The sequence below is a fragment of the Abramis brama genome, assembly GCF_963993115.1.
Source record: "Abramis brama genome assembly, chromosome: 13".
In the NCBI taxonomy this organism is placed as follows: domain Eukaryota; kingdom Metazoa; phylum Chordata; class Actinopteri; order Cypriniformes; family Leuciscidae; genus Abramis; species Abramis brama.
Window position 1 is genome coordinate 28,092,836 of NC_139975.1, and position 20,401 is coordinate 28,113,236.

The 20,401-nt window shown below is 37.7% G+C and overlaps 1 protein-coding gene across 1 annotated transcript in view; it reads left to right on the forward strand.

Moving 5' to 3' along the window:
- fgfrl1a (fibroblast growth factor receptor like 1a) overlaps positions 1–20,401 on the forward strand; it is a 65,669-nt gene that overhangs the window by 965 nt on the left and 44,303 nt on the right. The gene's annotated exons all lie outside the window — the stretch shown is intronic.

Below are 20,401 nucleotides of genomic sequence, written 5' to 3' on the forward strand. Positions count from 1 at the left end.
ATATTCTTGGTTGAACTTTTGGCTGGCAACTTAAAAAAAATAAAAATAAAAAACGCTAGCGGGGAAAGAGTTAATAAACAGTTTAGAAGTAATTGTGTCACTACAGGTTGAGTTTATGAACGTAATATTGTTGTTCTAGTTACAGTCACTAAATAGTCACATGCATGTCATGTGTGCTTGTCAGTGTGATCAAGATTTATATTAAAAAGTGTAACAGCAAATAATTTAAGTTTATAAGGTAACAAACTTGTCAGGTTTCAAAACTTTAGACTAAGTCCACCTAGTATAAATTCATCAAGTAATGTGCTTTAAAACCTATCCAAAATTTTCCCTTTAATGTTCAAAGATTGGCAAGAATCATTCAGCTGCTTTTATTATTATTTCTTTAAACCTTAATGTGACTTATTGGTCTTTATTTGATGTTAGATTTAACTGTAATATGTTTGGTATTATGTTCCCTATAAAAAAATTTAAAAAGAAAAGAAATCACTTTCCAGGTTCAGTTGTGATGGTTCAGTTGACTCATTATTCAGATGTGATATTCTATTGATATGCTAAACGTGATTTAAAACCTGATTTTAAATGATAGCCTGAAAACGTCTAAATTCAGTCCATCTCTTGCATTTACCGAGTTGAAATTCAATGCCCTGGACTTTAAAGGATTCCTTTAACCTGTCTATTGAGTTTAGGACCAGATTGAGAGCTTGAGACTTTCAGGTTATGTCACTGGCATTGTTTGCTGAATGCAGTCCTCTCGCAATAGCCGTTCTCCGGTCTTCCTTTTCGACTGAAATGAACCATCATTTCCATTCAGAATGGGTTGAATGGGGGCCGGGGCCGCTGATGGGCAGATAGTACAGCTCACTGCCTCCACTCCATCAGGGCTGCATGTGAAGCGTGATGGAGTCTCCCTTTAGCGTTAGCGTACACCTCAGACTCAACAGCCTGTCACCGGAGCTGGCGCGAGAGAGAGAGGGAGAGAGAGAGAGAGAGAGCGACGTCTGTGCAGATTGCATCTGTGAGGGGCCCTGAACAATGTGGCATTCACGGTCACATAGCCCTGGCCTTCATGGAGATGCTTAGCCAAAAGTAAACAGAAATGCAGAAAGCAATGCGATTAGATTAGCCAATTATGTTTGTTTGCTGTGCAATACCTAAGGTATTCTTCCCAAGTCAGACAGATTTGTGTTTGTAAGCAAATGTAGACAATTTGCCGCCTCGATCGTATCTGAGGCTCAAAGATGCGGGTGAAATATGATGTTACACTTGTAACATAGAACGTGATTGATGGAGCAATGAAGATTGTTCTAAATGATAGTTGCATTTTCTCATAAAGGAACCTTTATTTTTAAGAGCAGTTGAATGCTTGGGTTCAAAGATCTCAATTCTCCCAAAATGCAAATCTGAGTGGAATTAATTGCCCTTAATGGGTAGCTTTTTAGCTAAAAATTACAATTCTGTCATAATTTTATCACCTTCATGTCGTTCCAAACCCATAGGACTTTTGTTCATCTTTAAACCACAAATGAAGATATTTTAAATTCAAACCTGTGAGATTTCTATGGAAGCTTGTTTCCGCCACAGAATAAAACATTTTAAAAGATAATTGCGACTTTTTATCTCACAATGTAAACTCGCAATTGTGAGAAAAAAAGTCGCAATTACCTTTTTTATTTTTCATTCTGTGGCAGAAACAAGATTTCTGTCCCTCCTTTGAAAGATTTAATTTAGGTTTTTATTCACGTATAAACATTAACGCGCTTACATAGAGCACATCAAATGTGGTAAATGGAAGCTCAAACGTACTTGCTTGACACACCAGAACCAATAAGATTTGTTCTCACGTGTCATGCATGTATGGTTGAGCTGCCGTTAACCATATTTGATGTGAATAAAAGCCTGAATAAAATCTGTTCATCACATAAAATGGTAATTTCTCTTCAGAAGACTTGGATTAAACCATTGATTCATATGTATTACTTTTACAATCTCTTTATGAATGTTTTGATGGAATTAACTTATAATGGTGGGACAAAAATCTCTCAGGTTTCATTAAAAACTTTGAAGATGACTAACAGTCTTATGGGTTTGGAACAAAATGAGGGTTAGTAAATAATGACATGATTTTTATTTCAGATCCCTTTAAATACTGAACCATCTGACAGAAGTGTTTTACTCTGTTTTTGTACTTTATTACAACTCATGCAGCTTAATGTCAACATGAAACTGCATTCACAAGCCATTTTATTTTCGACTTTATTTTCTCCATCCGGAATTTTTGTTGTTGTTACAAACCAAAACAAAGCCTAGGGGTAGAATTGATTTTAAGTGTATTGGCTTTATTGGTTATGTCTGTGGAAAAGGTATTTCATTCAGGAAGACAATTTTTTTCACCTCAGATTTTCTTTGATATAATAATGTGCACAGATGAACCGTACACCATAAAGCCTGCAATGTTAATTAAGAAAGTAAAGGATTTCGAATTTTGACATTAAAGGTTCTTTAGTGTTTCTTTAGCATTTTCCACTTTATTTGATTTACATGTTTGGAATAAGATTACAACAGTACTCCAGTTATTTGGCAGTGATAGCGCAGGACCTGTAAGATTGCTCTGTCCTTGACGTGAGGGGAGTTCTTCACATCAGATGACAAATATTTTCCGTTGTTAAAGGAAGTGTAGTGTGTGCAGCGCTTCCAAAGAAACTTTACAGTTGTGCAGCCTTTGCTATGTTTACGGGTCCAGGCATTTCGAGGTAGAAGAATTAACATCCGATGCCTTCCACTGGCCGCTTGTTCCAGCTGGCGAATTTGAATGTACGTAAATGCAACATGCATCCAATCCCATCTGAATCACTTTCGACCCGTTCACCAGCCATGCCAGAAGCAGAGTTTTACAATCCCATGTGGAATTTCAACAATTTGTCCACAGGAAAAACCTTAAAGTGTGCAGTTTATATGATACAATGGCCTTGTAGCTTGAATGGATATCATTGTGTGTTAGACACTGGGAGACTGTAATTAAGACCCTCAAGCCTTGTAAGTTACAGCTTCCCATTTTTGTTTTCTCAATCATATCGACATGAATTATATCCTCTGAAATGGATCAACATTTGCTCATACGATACAAAAATATCTTTGTGTATGCTTCTTTTAACAATGCAGAAATTGCTGTTCACATATTTACTCAAGAATTAGGCTTGTGTGTGTGGGTATTTTAGTAGGGAACACAGTTGCAGGGATAGTAGAAGTGTTTTGGGAACATATGGTGAGCTCTGAAGATGGGCTGAAGTGTTTGTAGGCACATGCTGATTTGTTTACACTGATGTGGACCACCCTTGAAGCATATGTCGATACTCACTAAGATGTGTGGATCCAAAATCTCAATGGAGCAAACAGTCAGATGGTCTGCTTGCAAAATAAACACCCTTATGACCTCCAATCTAAGGGACATTAAATCTAAATCTCTGGAAAACAAATACTAGAGTCACAAAACCAAGTCCCCACCTCCCCCCTTCAATTTATCTTCTTTTTTTTTTACCTTTTCCTTTTTTCCACCTCATGGTTTATCACCAGCAAAACGTCCAGGAAGTTAATTTACTGTGTTTAAGAAACATGGTGTTACAGTTGGTAGCTCCATTCATCCCACTGTCAAAACAGTGGGTTGATTATCAGTTTTCCTTTATCCTCAAACTTCCTCTAGTTGTGCAGCATGAGTTACGGTCTAAACCGAAGCGCAGTCTAGTACTAATTAGATGGTTGAATGCATGGTTTATCGTGAGGATAACCGGTATAAGTAAAGAAGGCTGTAAATCTCATTTCCATTGAGGAAGACTCAAAGAATGGCTGTTAAGTGGGACCAATAAAGTAGTTATTGAAGTCAAATGGTGTTTACATAGTGGCCATTTTTGTGTCACCTACTCCCATTTGCAATAGACTGTGAGGGACATTCTTCTGTAATGAGGCGGAAAAATGGTTGGGGAACATAAATGGTGTCATTTGTTTTACCAGGACTCTGTATGAGATGCTGAAGTGCTGTATAACAGACCATGGGGGAAAAAAATCAAATGCCTTTAGATCCAATTCTTTAATTTAATTTATTCTTAATTAATTATTTAACTCTTTTGAAAATAAAAAGTTTATCAGTCAATTGACGACTATTTTGGTCAGTTATTTACTAAGACTTTTAGTAAAACTTTTTCATTCAGGAAAAAATCCATTAAATTGTTTTGTTTTTTTAAAAAGAAAGGAAAGACATTTATAATGTTACACAATTATATTTTAAATATGCTGTTCTTTTGACCTTTCTTTTTATCTTGGAAAAAAAAATAAAAATTCACAAAATTATGAAGCAGCACAACTGTTTTCAACATTGATAATACTCTGCAAATCGGTGGTACTTAAAATAGACGACAACATTGTCAAAACGATCACGCGGATCTGCGATAATGACTAAAAAGGCTGTATTATGCATGCCAGGCCAGTAGCTGGCGAAGTCCCTTTGTCAAGAAAAACCCCGCAAACATGTAATGGTCTGAATGGTTTGTGAAAATGCTACCATTTTCACAAATTCACATTTTTGCGATGACGGTATGGAGACGGTAAAGGCATCATTTTCACAACCTTGCACTTTGAAACCCGTTTTCAAAAGCTTGTATTTTCGGGCCTCCAAAACGCTGTTGTCTTGTAAATGAATGGCCAAAACGCATGAAAAGTTTTTTTCTGTTTTCAGTTGAAAACGGTTTAGTGTAAACATACCCTCAGAATGATTTCTGAAGGATCATGTGACACTGAAGACTGGAGTAATGATGCTGAAATTATGCAGTTCTGTATCACAGGAATAAATTACATTTTACATTTTACAGTTATTTTAAATTGTAAGAATATTTCACAAAATTACTGTTTTTACTTTATTTTTAATAAATGCAGCCTTGATGAGCAAAAGAGACTTTTAGAAAACATAAATAAAAATGTTACTGACCCTAAAATTTTTTATGGTAGTGTAAATTCATTTTTAGGATTTCATTATTGTAAATGAGTCATAAGCAAGTGTGAGATTTGAAATTATTTATTTACACAGTTTACTCAAAGAATTCACTAAAAATATTTAAAATAAATATATATACCTTAGATTTTGGATGCTAACACACCAGGGATAGTAAACCAGGGATGGCTAGCAATTGATGCCAATCATCTCAAAATGGCCTAATGTTGGCCAGACAAGTATGTCGATGTATAGGCTAACTACTTTAAGTATTGTCTGACTGGTTTGTGGATTATTTGGATGACTTGAGACACTGATGAAGGATTATGTTATGAAATCACAATTGATCTGTGTCACTCTGGCTGATGTGATTTTGATTAGGCCATAAAAAAGACCAAAAGGTCACTGGATGAGTGGCATATGGTGACTCTTATGGTGGCTAATAGAGCTTCACAGATCCTGCAGTTCAGGTTGGGAGTTCCTTCTCTGGGCTTGGCGCCTCACGGTGCCTGGATGCTGGTGCGGGATCTTGTTACTCAATGGGGGAGGTGCTCGTAATGATGGGAGTGTGAAAAGAGGAAAAACAGCCCAAATTGAATTGGGGGTTGCACAAACATTTAGCTAAATGTGTGACTAGAAGTATGAGTCCACCGAGCAGCTGTGCCCAGCAGGGAAAGGAATGAACTTTTCCATTAAGAGCCAATATTTGATTTACAGGTCAATTGTTTTGCCTTTGGAAGGGCAATTTTTAGAATTACCTCATTAAATGTATCTGCACTGTCTTTTAAGTCAAATACTTACATTTAACCAATAACTTGCCAATCAATCAGTATACTATAGTAAAGACAACATCTCTATACTATAGTAAAGACAAAGACAACAGTAATCAACATCTACAACTACAAAGGTGGAACAGAAGCTGATCTGACATGGCATTTATGTTTAATGCTGCTTAAAGCTGGCATACATGTATTTACACAACAATTGTATAATGTACATTGCTATTATATAAATGAAAAAACAAGAACTCATAACAGGGTAGGGCTGCAAAATTTGGCAAACATCTATTAATTCAATACAAAACAAGTTTGTTTTGGGGGAAACGGCACGTGACGTAATATTCTGACTACACAGACAAAAGCTAGGAAATGTTTATGAATTTGTTTATTGCTTTTTACGTATTAGAAAAGCAAGACTTCACGTTGATTATTTTTAGTAGCATGAAAAATAAAATGGTTATTCAAACAGGGAATAAATTCAATACAGAAAGCAAAGAACACGGAAGCGGCCCATGACCTCAGTCTAGCGCGAGTTCTGCACTCTCTTAAATAACCACTGAATCTGTCTACGCCGCAAAATTAATCTCTTACTTGCGTTGTATCTGCATTTTGTTGTTTATGATGAGAGACTTTGCAAGAGTGCAGAAATCAGTTAGTGCTCTGAACAAAACATTTTCAGCAGCGGCTAATCGAAACGCCTCTGTTTGGGCATTTGCATTCATAAGAAAATTGTGTGGTTGTTTATATTGCTCAGAAAAAAAGAAAAGATCTAATTGTAAAGCAACAATCGACACTTTTCATTCATTTTCACATTTCACTTTAATCATGACAGCCGTAGTAGATATAGTTTAATTGTGCAGTGGCATTTTTTTGCCCCCCTTTTATCTTGAATTTGGATGGCATTTCTGCTCATGTTGGTGCCATTTTTGTCCCTATTACCCCAATTAATTTCCAAGCCTGGTGTCCAGTATGTAGGTTGTCCCAGAATGGAATTTGAAAGCCGATTACAGATGTCATCCACACATTCATTGTCCAGCTCCTAAATTCCTCTTATAAAAGTAAATTTACAAATGGTGTGTCCCAAAGCAGTAAATCTCAGTCAAATGTGAAGCTCGTTAAGCAGTCCGCTGATAGCTGCTGGGAATCAGTCCTACATGTTTCACACGCTCACTCGCACTTCCTGGTCGTAGCATAGGCTGAATAGCTCATTGTGTTGGGCCGGTGGTCTGTGTTTGGCCAGTGCTCAGCAGAAAAGGTCAAAGGTCAGTGTAGAGGACCAGAGAGAAGGCCAGATTGGGTTGCATGCCTGACCCCACAACAGAGGTCTTATAATAACATTTCTCCTGTTTTGTCTGCCTGAACGTCACTCTTCCAAGCGCTTCCCGTTTTGCGATTCGGACTTGTTGGCTCGCCGCTCCTCTGCGCTGTCTGGGACGCCTCCCGCCCCCATATCCCCAGCTGTTCTTTTGGTTGCATTACAAATGATATGTTGAAAAGCAGTCCTCAGACTGGAGACAGCTCCCCTTGTTTTCTTTGGGATTTGGCATGTCAGTTTGTGTTGGGGCCTGTGCCTCTCCAGCAGCTGTGCATATGTCATGTGTCAGAGAGGGCTCTGGTGCTCCCTGTGCAGCAGAAGCCCAGGACAACCTTCAACAAAGAAGCTATGCGCGTGATTGATGGATGGCATCTCTTGCAGTTAGGCCGTCCGCTGGCACGCAAATGCGTCAGCTTCCCGAAAACTTTTTCTTTTGTTTGTTTGTTTAGGCAAGGCAGGGCACTTAACCGTACCGCCCGTCAGCCCCTGTTGTGTCTGACCTGCCCCAGATATCAGCCACATGCCACCCTGCACTACTGAATTGCAAGGGCTAAGATGCCAGCGTCTTCCAGAAGTTGCTTTGTATGGAATTGCGTCATATATTGCTTTCCAAGGTTTTGCTGTAACTGTATGCAAACACTTAGAGGGATAGTTCACCCAAAAATGAAAATCAGCCCATGATTTATTCACCCTCAAGCCATACTAGGTGTATATGACATTCTTATTTAAGACGATAAAGTCGATAAAGTTATATTTTAGTCGATAAAGTTTTAAATATGGACATTTTTCTTACACGAACACATCGCTTCGTTTCAAAAGGCCTTTATTAACCCGTGGAGCACTTTTATCATGGATAGATGCACTTTTATGGACTCAAAACAGAAATGGCCATTCATTGCCATTATAAAGCTTGGAAGAGCCAGGACATTTTTTAATATAACTCTGATTGTATTCGTCTGAAAGAAGAATGTCATGTACACCTAGGATGGCTTCAGGGTGAGTAAATCATGGGCTAATTTTCATTTTTGGGTGAACTATCCCTTTAATTTGTAAATATTATTGAATACCTCATGCTGTCTGTCAACAAATATATTGTTTTTGTTAAATGTTTGCTTGAAAAACTGAATTGCTATTGTAATGGTATTTTGTTTGATAATGCAGTAACATTCATACATATTTTAAGTGTGACTCAGGGATTCCAAATGCTTCTTGTGACTGTTGTATTTGGCTGTTGTACTCGCATGAGTCTAGAGGTTTGCGGTCCAGTTTTCTCTTCTTGCAATTTGTTTTCAAGCCAATTAGGAATGTAACCCTCTGACCCCTTTAATCCCAAGCTACTTCTTTGTCTCTTAAACATCATGACATGCCTCCCCTGCTGGCATACCCTGTTCAAGGTGAAAGGTTTTCCGTGCCTAAACAACAGCCGCAGAGTTGACTGACGTTAAGTGACTGGTGGAATGCAGAAAGATTTCCTCACCATTGTCAGACAGGACATGCGACAGATGTTCTGCCCAACATGATTGTTTTATTTCATTTTTATTAGGGCTGCACGATTTGGGAAAAATGTCATATTGCGATTATTGAGGTCAATATTGCGATTGCGATATAATAAACAAATGGTTTCATGAGTCAGCTTGCTCAGTTCTCAAGAAAAATGCACACACAGATTAGTGATAATGCTGGAATGTGTATTTCTCAACTCAAACTAGCAACTAGCAAACTTGTTTTTAAATTAAAATAATATTTTTTACAAAATGAAATAATGACATCTTTGCATTGCTGCAAACTTGTTATTGTCTCAATAGTACAATAGTATAAAATAAATAGAACAATAAATAAGAACATTTGTATGCTCATGAAAATAAGATATTTTGAACATTCTGTCCAGTCAAAAAGGGACATTTAAGCAGGGTGTGTATTGTGATTGTCAAAACATTTGGTAACTAAACAGAAATTTGTTAAGTTTAGTGACAACATGTTACAATGTTTACATGGTAGCTATAATGGCTGGTAGGCTACTGTTTTTATTATTGTGTTATTATGTTAATTTTTCTCAAGAAAAAAAAAATATCTCACCTAATGCTGTAAACATACAGAGAGCCCTGTCAGCTGGTATTATTATTAAAGGTTAAAAATGACAACTCAAATTAAATATAATGTTGTTTTCATTAGGCTATAATAACAACGTTACAATATTTTGATGATATAAGTAAAAATATAATACATATTTAGTATAGTGCACATATTTAGCAATATACTCCTCTTTCTATAAATAATTTGTCTAGCCAAATAACGTGCTATCAAATGGCTTTCCTGAGGTAAATGTAAGGTTTTGTGAAATTGTTCTCCAGCCGTTTTATTGACCTCTTTCTGCGGTTGAAAAACACTGATTGATCGATATTATTTATGAGGCATAAACATTTCGGTAAGTTGTAGGCCTACTGTATCTTTCAACACACCTATTGTTCATTCATGTTTATTTACTATTAACTAGTTTAGAGAGATGTTCGGTTCACAACCACGATCTGTCACGTCACATTTACAAGCGCCAAAACGCTATTGTTTGAATTTCGTAATAAAATTGACAGAATCTGAGAGCTGAGAATTTGTTTCCTATCAAAAGTAACCTGCTCTGTCTAGTCTGTCTTTTCTCTGCGTGAGAAAATGGATGTGTGGCGTGAGAGCGTGTGAAAAGTGTCAATTGCGTGAGTCTCACGCTGAATGAGTGCGAGTTGGCAGCCTTGCTCTCTCTGCTCAGTGTCGGTTATCTTATAGCCAAAATATAACAGAGGTGGATTTTTTTCTGGCCACCAGTTCTGCAGATCAACTGTCTGCTCAGCGTCCATCTTCACCTGCACACCGGAAAAAGTCACGACGTGACCATACGCACCACACGCGCCACTGCCTAAACTGAAACTGACTGGTCTTCTTTTTATTAGCGGTGTAGGAAATGGGCAAACAGCTCTCAGAGAGAATGGGTTGTCATGTCCACACATGCATTTATTTATTTCATAAAATCGCAGCATTTCGCGTCATATAATCACATAGGCTTGACATTGCGATTGCGATATGATTAATCGTGCAGCACTTATATATAATTAAAGCTGCCTGTTTACAATAATTTTTGTGAATAGTAATTGTCTTATTGTATTATTTTTTTAATCATATGTATGCTAGTAATCATAAATATGCTAAGTATTTAAATCTCAAGAGATTTTTGAAGAAACATGTGAGACAAAGTTGCTACTGAAATGATAATTTTTTTCTTTAATTAATTAATATGTTTATATGTGTTGCACTCATTAATGGTTATTTTATGGGGTGGTTGCCCAGGCTGAATCTTTACAGTTGGTTTCTGTTTTTTGTCTGTTATAAGAGTGAAAAGCATAGCCAGCTGTTGGGTTGAAATCCACACAGCAGTTGGAATGTGTGAAGTGTGTGAGAGTTGTGGAAGTGGTTTCGCAGAGGCTGCTCGAACCTGCATTTGTGTGAGCTGAAAAGATTTTCTGTACAGTCAAGTCACCTTTATTTATACAGTGCTTTATACAATACAGATTGTTTCAATGCAGCTTTACAGTGATAAAAGGAAAAATGAATTAATGATGCAAACAATTCATTTTGGCTGTACAGCAACTCTAAATGAAATTAGAGTCAGTTCGGTGTCGATTCAGTTCCGTTGTAGCACGCCATAAGCCTTGGACCAAAAACTCGGCATCATTTATTTAATTAGTTCTTTTTATCTACAGTGTTGTCGTCATCCAGCTCAGCTCAGTTCAGTTCTCATCCAATAGTGTCAGTGCAGTCAAATCAATAGTGTGCTATTGAGAATATAGGTATGCAATAGAGCTTACCACTCTATTGCATGAAATATTTTAAACACAATTCAAATACTGGTCAATAGCTCTAACAGCTGCTGGCTGTTATATGTCGCTCAGCCTCTCCAAGGATCAGGCCTGATAAATTACCTATATGGGGATATAAGAGGCTCTTTTGTAACAGGTGTAGGTGTCATTTTCCCAAATCCCAAATCCATTGTCCATTGGAGGTCCAGTTAAACTCTCAAACCTCATACTGTGTTGCTTTGGGATGTTGAAATACATTCGAGATGTGTCTTGTTAAAGGAATAGTTCACCCCAAAAAATATTCATTTATGTTTGAAAACAAAAAGCTCCATAAAAGTACCTTTAAAACTTAAAAAATAGTTTAAAAATCTTTTTCGTTGAATTGGTGGATCCAGTTCACAAAACCTGAATGACTGATTCGTTTACTGAATAATTCATTCATGAATCAGACTGATGCGGCTCTCGAGTTCGCAGTGATTCACTGAATTATCAGGAATAAATTTAATTTCAGTCTGTCACACAAAATGATTGTTTGACTTCATAAAAATTCATGCAGTTGACACTATGATGGTGTCTTTGCATCCTTTTTGAAGCTTCATTATAATAGGTCGAAAAAGAGCAACCAGCACATTTTTCAAAACTTCTCCTCTTGTGTTCCACGGAAGAAATGAGGGTGATTAAATGATGACAGAATTTTAATTTTGGGTGAAATATCCCTTTAAACACTTGCAACGCTTTTTTAACAGCACAATGCGTGTTTCAGACACTAGAGCTGTGTTTCAAGTAGAGGCCCTGTTTCTATAAATATTTGGCAGGATAGCTGATTCACAGCCGGCTCCCGTGGGTCTGATCATTTTATTTTGAGCGGGAGTGGAAACGGAGACGAAGGTTGTTCATGGGGCGGAACCGCCCGTGAAAGACCCTCACGTGACGCCAGTGCAAAGGAAAATAACCACGAGGCAGATGACAGATCAGCGTCCCGCAAGGGCAAAATTCGATGTACACTGACAGGTACAAGTGCTGTGACGACGGATTCATTTGAGACAATATTCCATGATTGCCGGCCACGTGAGGTTCCCCTTCAGTCAATGGACAATTTGTCGGATCTGGCTGTGCCTTTCGGGGTCAGGGTATTCTTCTCCTGTGGCGCCACAATGAATACAGGGCTAAAGCGCTTTACAAGGACAAGCTGACGGGGGAAGGGGGAGATCGGAACGGGAAACTACAGAAGTGCTGCGTTTGTAATTTTATACAGGTACTTCATGTGGACCCCATTATGTAAATAGCACGCCATAAGCCTTGGACCAAAAACTCGGCTTTTTTACAGTCACTTTTCTTTTTTTAAACTAAAAATGATACAAAGCCCCTCTATGACCAGATTGTATATTGCACATTAAGAACACATGGGCTGAGGGTCGACCCGGCACTACTTCACTCCCAGCTGACGTTGTTTGAGCGCAAGACCTTTGAGAGGAATGTCCTGCAACCCCCTTCCTCTGGTGCATCTCACTACCTCTCCAGACAAATGGAGGGCTGTCCTCATGATACACCCAGTCTACATTAGATCCCAGTACTGGATGCCATTCTTTTTCACGGGTCAGCTTGACTCGAGGTGTCTTATGTGCCGTTTTGCCCCTGGTCAGGTGCCCACAGAGCGTGTAGATGAAACGCTTTCTGATGGAGAGCGGCACAGAACAAACGAGGTTAGTCATGGCCGAGACACGGTGTGGAATGTGTGTGAGGCAGGAGGAGCGAACAGACTCCAGCAGAGGCCTGGGAATGCCAGCCTTTTTAATGGAAAGGGAAGATACTTATAGTGGAAATTGAAGTTTGATTTTAGAGGGAATTATTATTATTAATAATAATAATAAAAAATGTGTTTAAATGTGTTTTATGTTTTTATATGTGTGGGTGGGGTATATATATTTAATTTTTTTATGCATTCAAAAAATAATAGAACTCTAAAACACATCTAAAACAAAACTCTCATTGCTAAGATATTCTGGGTGGTTGCCAGGGCGTTGTGCTGTGGTTGCCAAGGAGTTTTGAGTGGTTGATAAAATGTTCTGGGTGGTTGCTAGTAGGGGCAAAATTTGATACCACAATATTCTTTAAACTTTGGTTAATAATGATATTATAACTATATATTGATATACACAAAAACAATTATGGAAATGTGATTATAAAGTACTGAAAGAATAATGGTCCTTATGACAATTTCCAAATTAATGGTAGACCACAAAATGAATGGTAGATCACAGATGTATTTATTTGTTTTAAGTGTACATTACCATTCAAAAGTTTTGGGACGGTAAGATTTCACCAATATATTTTGAATATATGAATATATTTTCAATTTTAATTTATTCCTGTGATGCAAAGCTGAATACGCCATTCTTCAGAATTCATTCTAATATTATGATTTGCTGCTCAAGAAACGTTTCTTATTATACCATGATCTGTCTGAATACTCCATTCTGATTTGCTGGAAGGTGTGCAATAAAACTGTTTAATGCACAGGTAGTTCCAAGTCAGTTTAATCACCATTCTATATTAATGCACTGTTTTCATTGAAACACACACACACACACACACACTCACTGGGAGATTGCGCTGCACACACATTCAGGAGCACAGAAACTCACCAACGCTGCCCAGCGACTTTTATTGATAAAATAGCTTCACTACTGAATCGCTAATTTATATTTCTCAGCAATGATGGGGTAACGTTGCTGATTTTGAAGTAATTAAACTCACAGCTTCGTTGTTAATAGAGAGAGATGCCAAACAGACAGTTAATTCACACACACATCTCTCATCTCTCTCTCTCTCTCTCTCTCTCTCTCTCTCTCTCTCTCTCTCAATAATGAATTCTAATAAATGCTATAATTCATTCATTCAAATAAATGTAATCGTACACACTACTTTATCTCTGTGTTCTATTCAAAGCGTGCAGATACTAGATCTGAAAAGCCGTAACTGACGAAAATAACCGTCATTTTTACCCTTCTGTTCAAATTGTGCTGCAAACATCAATAACAGCTTTAAGTTGTCTGTGCTGGCAAATGATCGTGGTATAAGCGCGATAATCCATGGCTAACTGTGCATTAAATGATTTGAACATTTGCATTGTTCAATATAAAAAATCGTGGCCCTTTTATCATGCAGAATATCAAAAGTTTGATTGCTTATTCAACAATAACTAGCCTCTCCTCAACAGCAGGACGAGTTACGCATTGAAGTTTTGAACAAGCCTCTAAAGCTAAGTGTGACCAATAATAATAATGTTGAACCACTAATATTGATAATAAAATTGTATTTTTTGATGTGTACTCATTTTAACTTTGATTATATTATACACTCACCTAAAGGATTATTAGGAACACCTGTTCAATTTCTCATTAATGCAATTATCTAATCAATCAATCACATGGCAGTTGCTTCAATGCATTTAGGGGTGTGGTCCTGGTCAAGACAATCTCCTGAACTCCAAACTGAATGTCAGAATGGGAAAGAAAGGTGATTTAAGCAATTTTGAGCGTGGCATGGTTGTTGGTGCCAGACGGGCCGGTCTGAGTATTTCACAATCTGCTCAGTTACTGGGATTTTCACGCACAACCATTTCTAGGGTTTACAAAGAATGGTGTGAAAAGGGAAAGACATCCAGTATGCTGCAGTCCTGTGGGCGAAAATGCCTTGTTGATGCTAGAGGTCAGAGGAGAATGGGCCGACTGATTCAAGCTGATAGAAGAGCAACTTTGACTGAAATAACCACTCGTTACAACCGAGCTATGCAGCAAAGCATTTGTGAAGCCACAACACGCACAACCTTGAGGCGGATGGGCTACAACAGCAGAAGACCCCACCGGGTACCACTCATCTCCACTACAAATAGGAAAAAGAGGCTACAATTTGCACGAGCTCATCAAAATTGGACAGTTGAAGACTGGAAAAATGTTTCCTGGTCTGATGAGTCTCAATTTCTGTTGAGACATTCAGATGGTAGAGTCAGAATTTGCATAAACAGAATGAGAACATGGATCCATCATGCCTTGTTACCACTGTGCAGGCTGGTGGTGGTGTAATGGTGTGGGGGATGTTTTCTTGGCACACTTTAGGCCCCTTAGTGCCAGTTGGGCATCGTTTAAATGCCACGGCCTACCTGAGCATTGTTTCTGACCATGTCCATCCCTTTATGACCACCATGTACCCATCCTCTTGATGGCTACTTCCAGCAGGATAATGCACCATGTCACAAAGCTCGAATCATTTCAAATTGGTTTCTTGAACATGACAATGAGTTCACTGTACTAAAATGGCCCCCACAGTCACCAGATCTCAACCCAATAGAGCATCTTTGGGATGTGGTGGAACGAGAGCTTCGTGCCCTGGATGTGCATCCCACAAATCTCCATCAACTGCAAGATGCTATCCTATCAATATGGGCCAACATTTCTAAAGAATGCTTTCAGCACCTTGTTGAATCAATGCCACGTAGAATTAAGGCAGTTCTGAAGGCGAAAGGGGGTCAAACACAGTATTAGTATGGTGTTCCTAATAATCCTTTAGGTGAGTGTATTTTAAACTACGCTTTATGTCGTTGATAATACCACAATATGGATTAGGCTTCAACCTGCATCTGTTGTTATAGTGCAGTGGGGCTCCTAGTTAACGAATATAGAAAGTTTATTACAAAAATGAGCAATTGCAGGTGCTGGCCTCCTATCTGAAGTGGGGTTAGTGCCCTGAGCACAGATAAGACAGAGAAGTGTGATCGGACAGGCTCGTCGCAGCCTTTATCAGGCAGCTGGAGGCTGTCACCGTTAAATATTAGCCATAGAGATATCAGCCACCCGTCCCTCCTGCACACACTGGTAATAGTTTCCCTTTGCTATACTGTTTTGATATCAAGTTGTCCTTGTGCTGTGTCACAATCTTTCTCCCTCTTCTTTTCAGCGCTCCACGCTTTGACCTGTGCTGCAACCTCAAACCCAGCTAAAGCTGTCTCGGCCATTTCATGTTTTTCAATGGTAATTTCATACTTGCGACTTCAGTAACTAATTCATCATCTTATACTTCGAAATCGGCTTTGATCTCAATGGATTGTCAGCCTGACATCATTAAGTTTTAAACGTATAACATTTGATTCAAGCCAGCAGTTGTCTTGTGGAAAGATGCAAATTGCAGATGCTGTGTAGACTGGTGTGTGATGAGCGACCATTTATAGCTGTGTTTTTATTCTGTGTCGTCCAGGGGGAGGGAAGGGGTGGATATCTTATATGCTCATGCTCTGCATTCCCGGCCTCTGTGAGCCGTTTGTCTGAGTGGTAAAGTGGAATTAGCCGCCTCTCCCTGCCAAATAGCACACACTCGGATGTGTGACTCGCCTTGCACTGGGTTCCCAAACCGGGCTTTGTGAGTTGATGAAAAGCTAATAATTAATTTAATCAAATGTAACTTTCAAATAAATAAATGGGGATGTACAAGTAATCAAAATAAAACTCAAATAGCAAAATATCTGATTAAATGGCATGTTTTTTCAGAGTGAAGAGCGGCACTGTGTTCATTTACACACATACAGTTGATAATACGATGTTTTCAGAGCTCAGTTCATGGTAAATGGTGCTTACCAGGAACTCCATCTCTGCAAGCGCTGCGAGTTTAACATGCATTCAGGAACGTAATGTTTGATAGGCTCATTCGCATAATTTTCAACACTATTTGTGGACAGAAGTTAATGGCATTTCATCAATATAACAATTTTTGGGCCAAGTCGTGCAGCCCTATATACACCGGATAAAAGTTTAGAATAATTACACATTTTTAAATGTTTTTTATATAAATCTCTTATGCTCACTAAACCTGCATTTATTTGATTTGATACAGTAAAAACAGTAATAAACAGTTGTGCTGCTTAATATTTTTTTTGTGTAAACATTATAAATGTGTTTGCTGTCACTTTTGATACATTTAATGCATCCTTGCTGAATTAAAGTATTCATTTCTTTTCTTTTTTTTCCTGTAAAAATCGTACTTACCCCATGGTAGTGTATCACAGTTTTCAATAATATTGATTATAATAAGATTTTTTTTTTTTTTTTTGAGCAGCAAATCAGCATATTAGAATGATTTCTGGCGGTTCATGTGACACTGAAGAGTGAAGTAATGATGCTGAAAATTCAGCTTTGCATCACAGGAATACATTTTAAAATATATTCACATAAAAATCTGTTATTTTAAATTGTAATAATATTTCACAATATTACTGTTTTTACTGTATTTTTTTTAATCAAATAAATGCTACCTTTGTAAGCGTAAGAGACTTGTCAAAAACATTATACAAATCTTAATTATTCCAAAACTTTGTCTGTAAGTATATATAAATAGGGTAACACTTTACAATAAGGTTCATTAGTTAACATTAGTTATTGTATTAAGTTACATTAACTAACAATGATCAATACATTTGATACAGTATTTATTCATCTTTGTTAACGTTAGTTAATAAAAAATACAGCTGTTCATTGTTTGTTCATGTTAGTTCACTGTGCATTAACTAATGTTAACAAATACAACCTTTGATTTTAATAATGTATTAGTAAATTAATAAATGCTGTAAAAGTATTATTCATTCTTAATGTTGACTAATGAACCTTATTGTAAAGTGTTACCATAAATAGTTTTAAATTAAAAGCAATCAAAATAAAACACTTGCTAAAAAAAATGAGATGTTTACCTGCATGTCATCGTGACCATTAACCAACATCAGAGAACTGTGAACATGCAAAGTTGATGTTAAATTATTAAAATATTAACTTAAAATCTCAGGGGGTACTTCAAGAAAACATCTAAGGTGTTTCGCTGACGAAAATGTTTGGGAACCCCTGGTCTAGCTTGCCACATGCTACCCAAACATATTGTCCTGGTCCATCCGTGTGTTCCCGGCTCAGTCATTAGTCCCCACCGTTGAGTCCACACGGCTAACTCGGCACCCTGTGGAGGTCGTTTTTATCTCCCCCTGTGAAACATAAAGCCCCCACAGCAGCCACGTGTAATTGAAGTTGTGGCCTTTAACACAGTTTTTCGCCAGTGTGCAATAAGAAGCTGGCTTTTCCTCCGGTTTCCAGGCTGAGGTCGCAGCCCTGGGAATTCTCTGCTCTGTATTTTTTCAGGCTCCCCTTTCACGTCCAATACATCTGGATAATTGTCATCCAGACCCAAGTTTCTTCTATTGAGCTCTCATAAAAGTCTTTATAACCAGTGGAAGTATGTCGTCCTTTAAATACTCCTCAGTTCTTGGCTCTTTAGCTTGCGAAAACAACGCCTGCTGAACGTGTCCTTTTCATAGCTTTTCAGCACTCTGATTTCCAGACTTTACTGCAACATTTCGTTTCTCAATTCGTTTACACCGAGAAGACAGGTGCTGTTTAAAACGAACATGATCTGGGTTAATTTGGAAGGACAAACCATGCTTTGTTTCCAGTGAACCTGTGGCCGTTATATAAGGTGAGATGGAGGTTTACACTCCTCAGAACTGACAGCTTTAAATGTTTCTGGAATAAGTCCCATTGAGGTCTGGTTCTTTGACCAGCATTATTCATTTCCCTTCAAAGACTCTTACTTTGACAATTATATTTCGGCCCAGACTTTACATGGCAAAAAAGAAGAACAAAAAAAGTCATATATATATATATATATATATGAGTGAAAAACAGTATATACACACACACACAGTATATACACATCTATATATATAGATATGTATAGATATAGATATAGATGTGTATATACTGTGTGTGTGTGTGTGTGTGTGTGTGTGTGTGTGTGTGTGTGTGTGTGTGTGTGTGTGTGTGTGTGTGTGTGTGTGTGTGTGTACATCTAAACAAGATACATTTACTTTAAAAGCAAAGTTGTGTTTTAAGAAAGGAAATCTTCTTCATTGACATTTTGTAAGCATAATCCTCACAATTATTTTTTTTTTATTCTTAGATTCTTTAAATTTATTCTTAAAAATACACTATAGGAATGTAGTATGAAAACTAGCATTGAGCGCTTTATTAAATATCTTTGTTTTAAGAAGGAATAAAGAGCTCATGTCGTGTTCCTATAGTGTTCAATGCCAGAACAGCGAAGGGAACTTAAAAACTGTAAAGAATCTGCTGACTGGTCGACATGGCAACATTATCTGCTCAACACCCAACACCCAACTGGCTTCTGGTTCTGAGATTCCCAGAAAAGTGTGTCTCCTTTGGGGCCATGGCAGAACGGCAGAGCCAGCCAAACCTCTCTTTTTCCCACCGCTCCAGCCCTTCATTAGATAAACCACTCACTCACTCACTGCTCCAGTTTGTGGGATCCTGTGCCATTCACAACATGTTTTTTTTTGTACCCTCATCTGGAAACCCAATACATGATGCCTAATGCATGTCATGTTTTGTACTGTATCTGTTTTTCAATTGATTGCATGTAATAATATTGATTAAAGGCCTGTTTAACTGTGTATTACATTACCATTTATTTGAAACTTCCAATAAGACGTATAAAGTTTTTTTTATTCTTGACTTTTGTGTGATTTAAAGGCAACTTTAAACTTTTACAATTGGAGACTTTTCCATTTGTTAAAATTAATTATAATTTAAACTTACAATGTAAGACAAAAAAAAAATTGTAGAAAAAACAGATAATGTCCTGGCCTTACGCGGAACAGAATGAAATCTGTGTTCGCGTGCTGTTAGTGCTGCTCTGTGTGCGCACAGAAACAACATGAGGTTGAATTGACTTTCACTTCTAGCGCTCGAATGGTTTAAAATCGCTTGAATAAGTTTAAACTGACAGGACCTAAAACACGTGCAAATGATAAACTTTCGCTCTATGATGGTTAAAGGTTGCTATTAATCCAAAAATCACGTGTGTTTCGATCAATTACAATACCCATACCAATCCGTCTATCATGGATGCATACATCGCAATTTCGATGCTAAAATGATAAATTGTGAAATATCGTAATCCACGGTTGAGTATACTTTGTTACGACCGTCTGCTCACTCACAATGTAAATGTTAAACAAAAGTGAGTTTATTAACAAGAAAATAGTGAAAACCAGAAACAATGGGATCAAATTCAGGAGTGGACAAGGCCAAAATAACAAACTAAAATAACTAGTTTAGTACCCTCTAAATTCCCTAAAAGAAAGAAAGCACATCAAAAGAAAAATACAACGTAGCTTCCCTAACTCCCTTAACCCAAAACAGAGAGCTGCTTTCAAAACATGAAAGCTGTGTGGACATGACACAGTGCATGAGACGGAGTGGATTGCAGAAAATGAAGTATTCCTGGGCCTGTACTGTTAAAAGAGCCCACCCTCGGGCCCCCCTCCAAAAAGTCTTGATATTTTTTTTATAGATATGCCTCGGTCAATGTAAATCTATGGGATTTTCCCCCTCAATTAAACTTTCGATTAACAGAATACATTGCAGACTTCTTG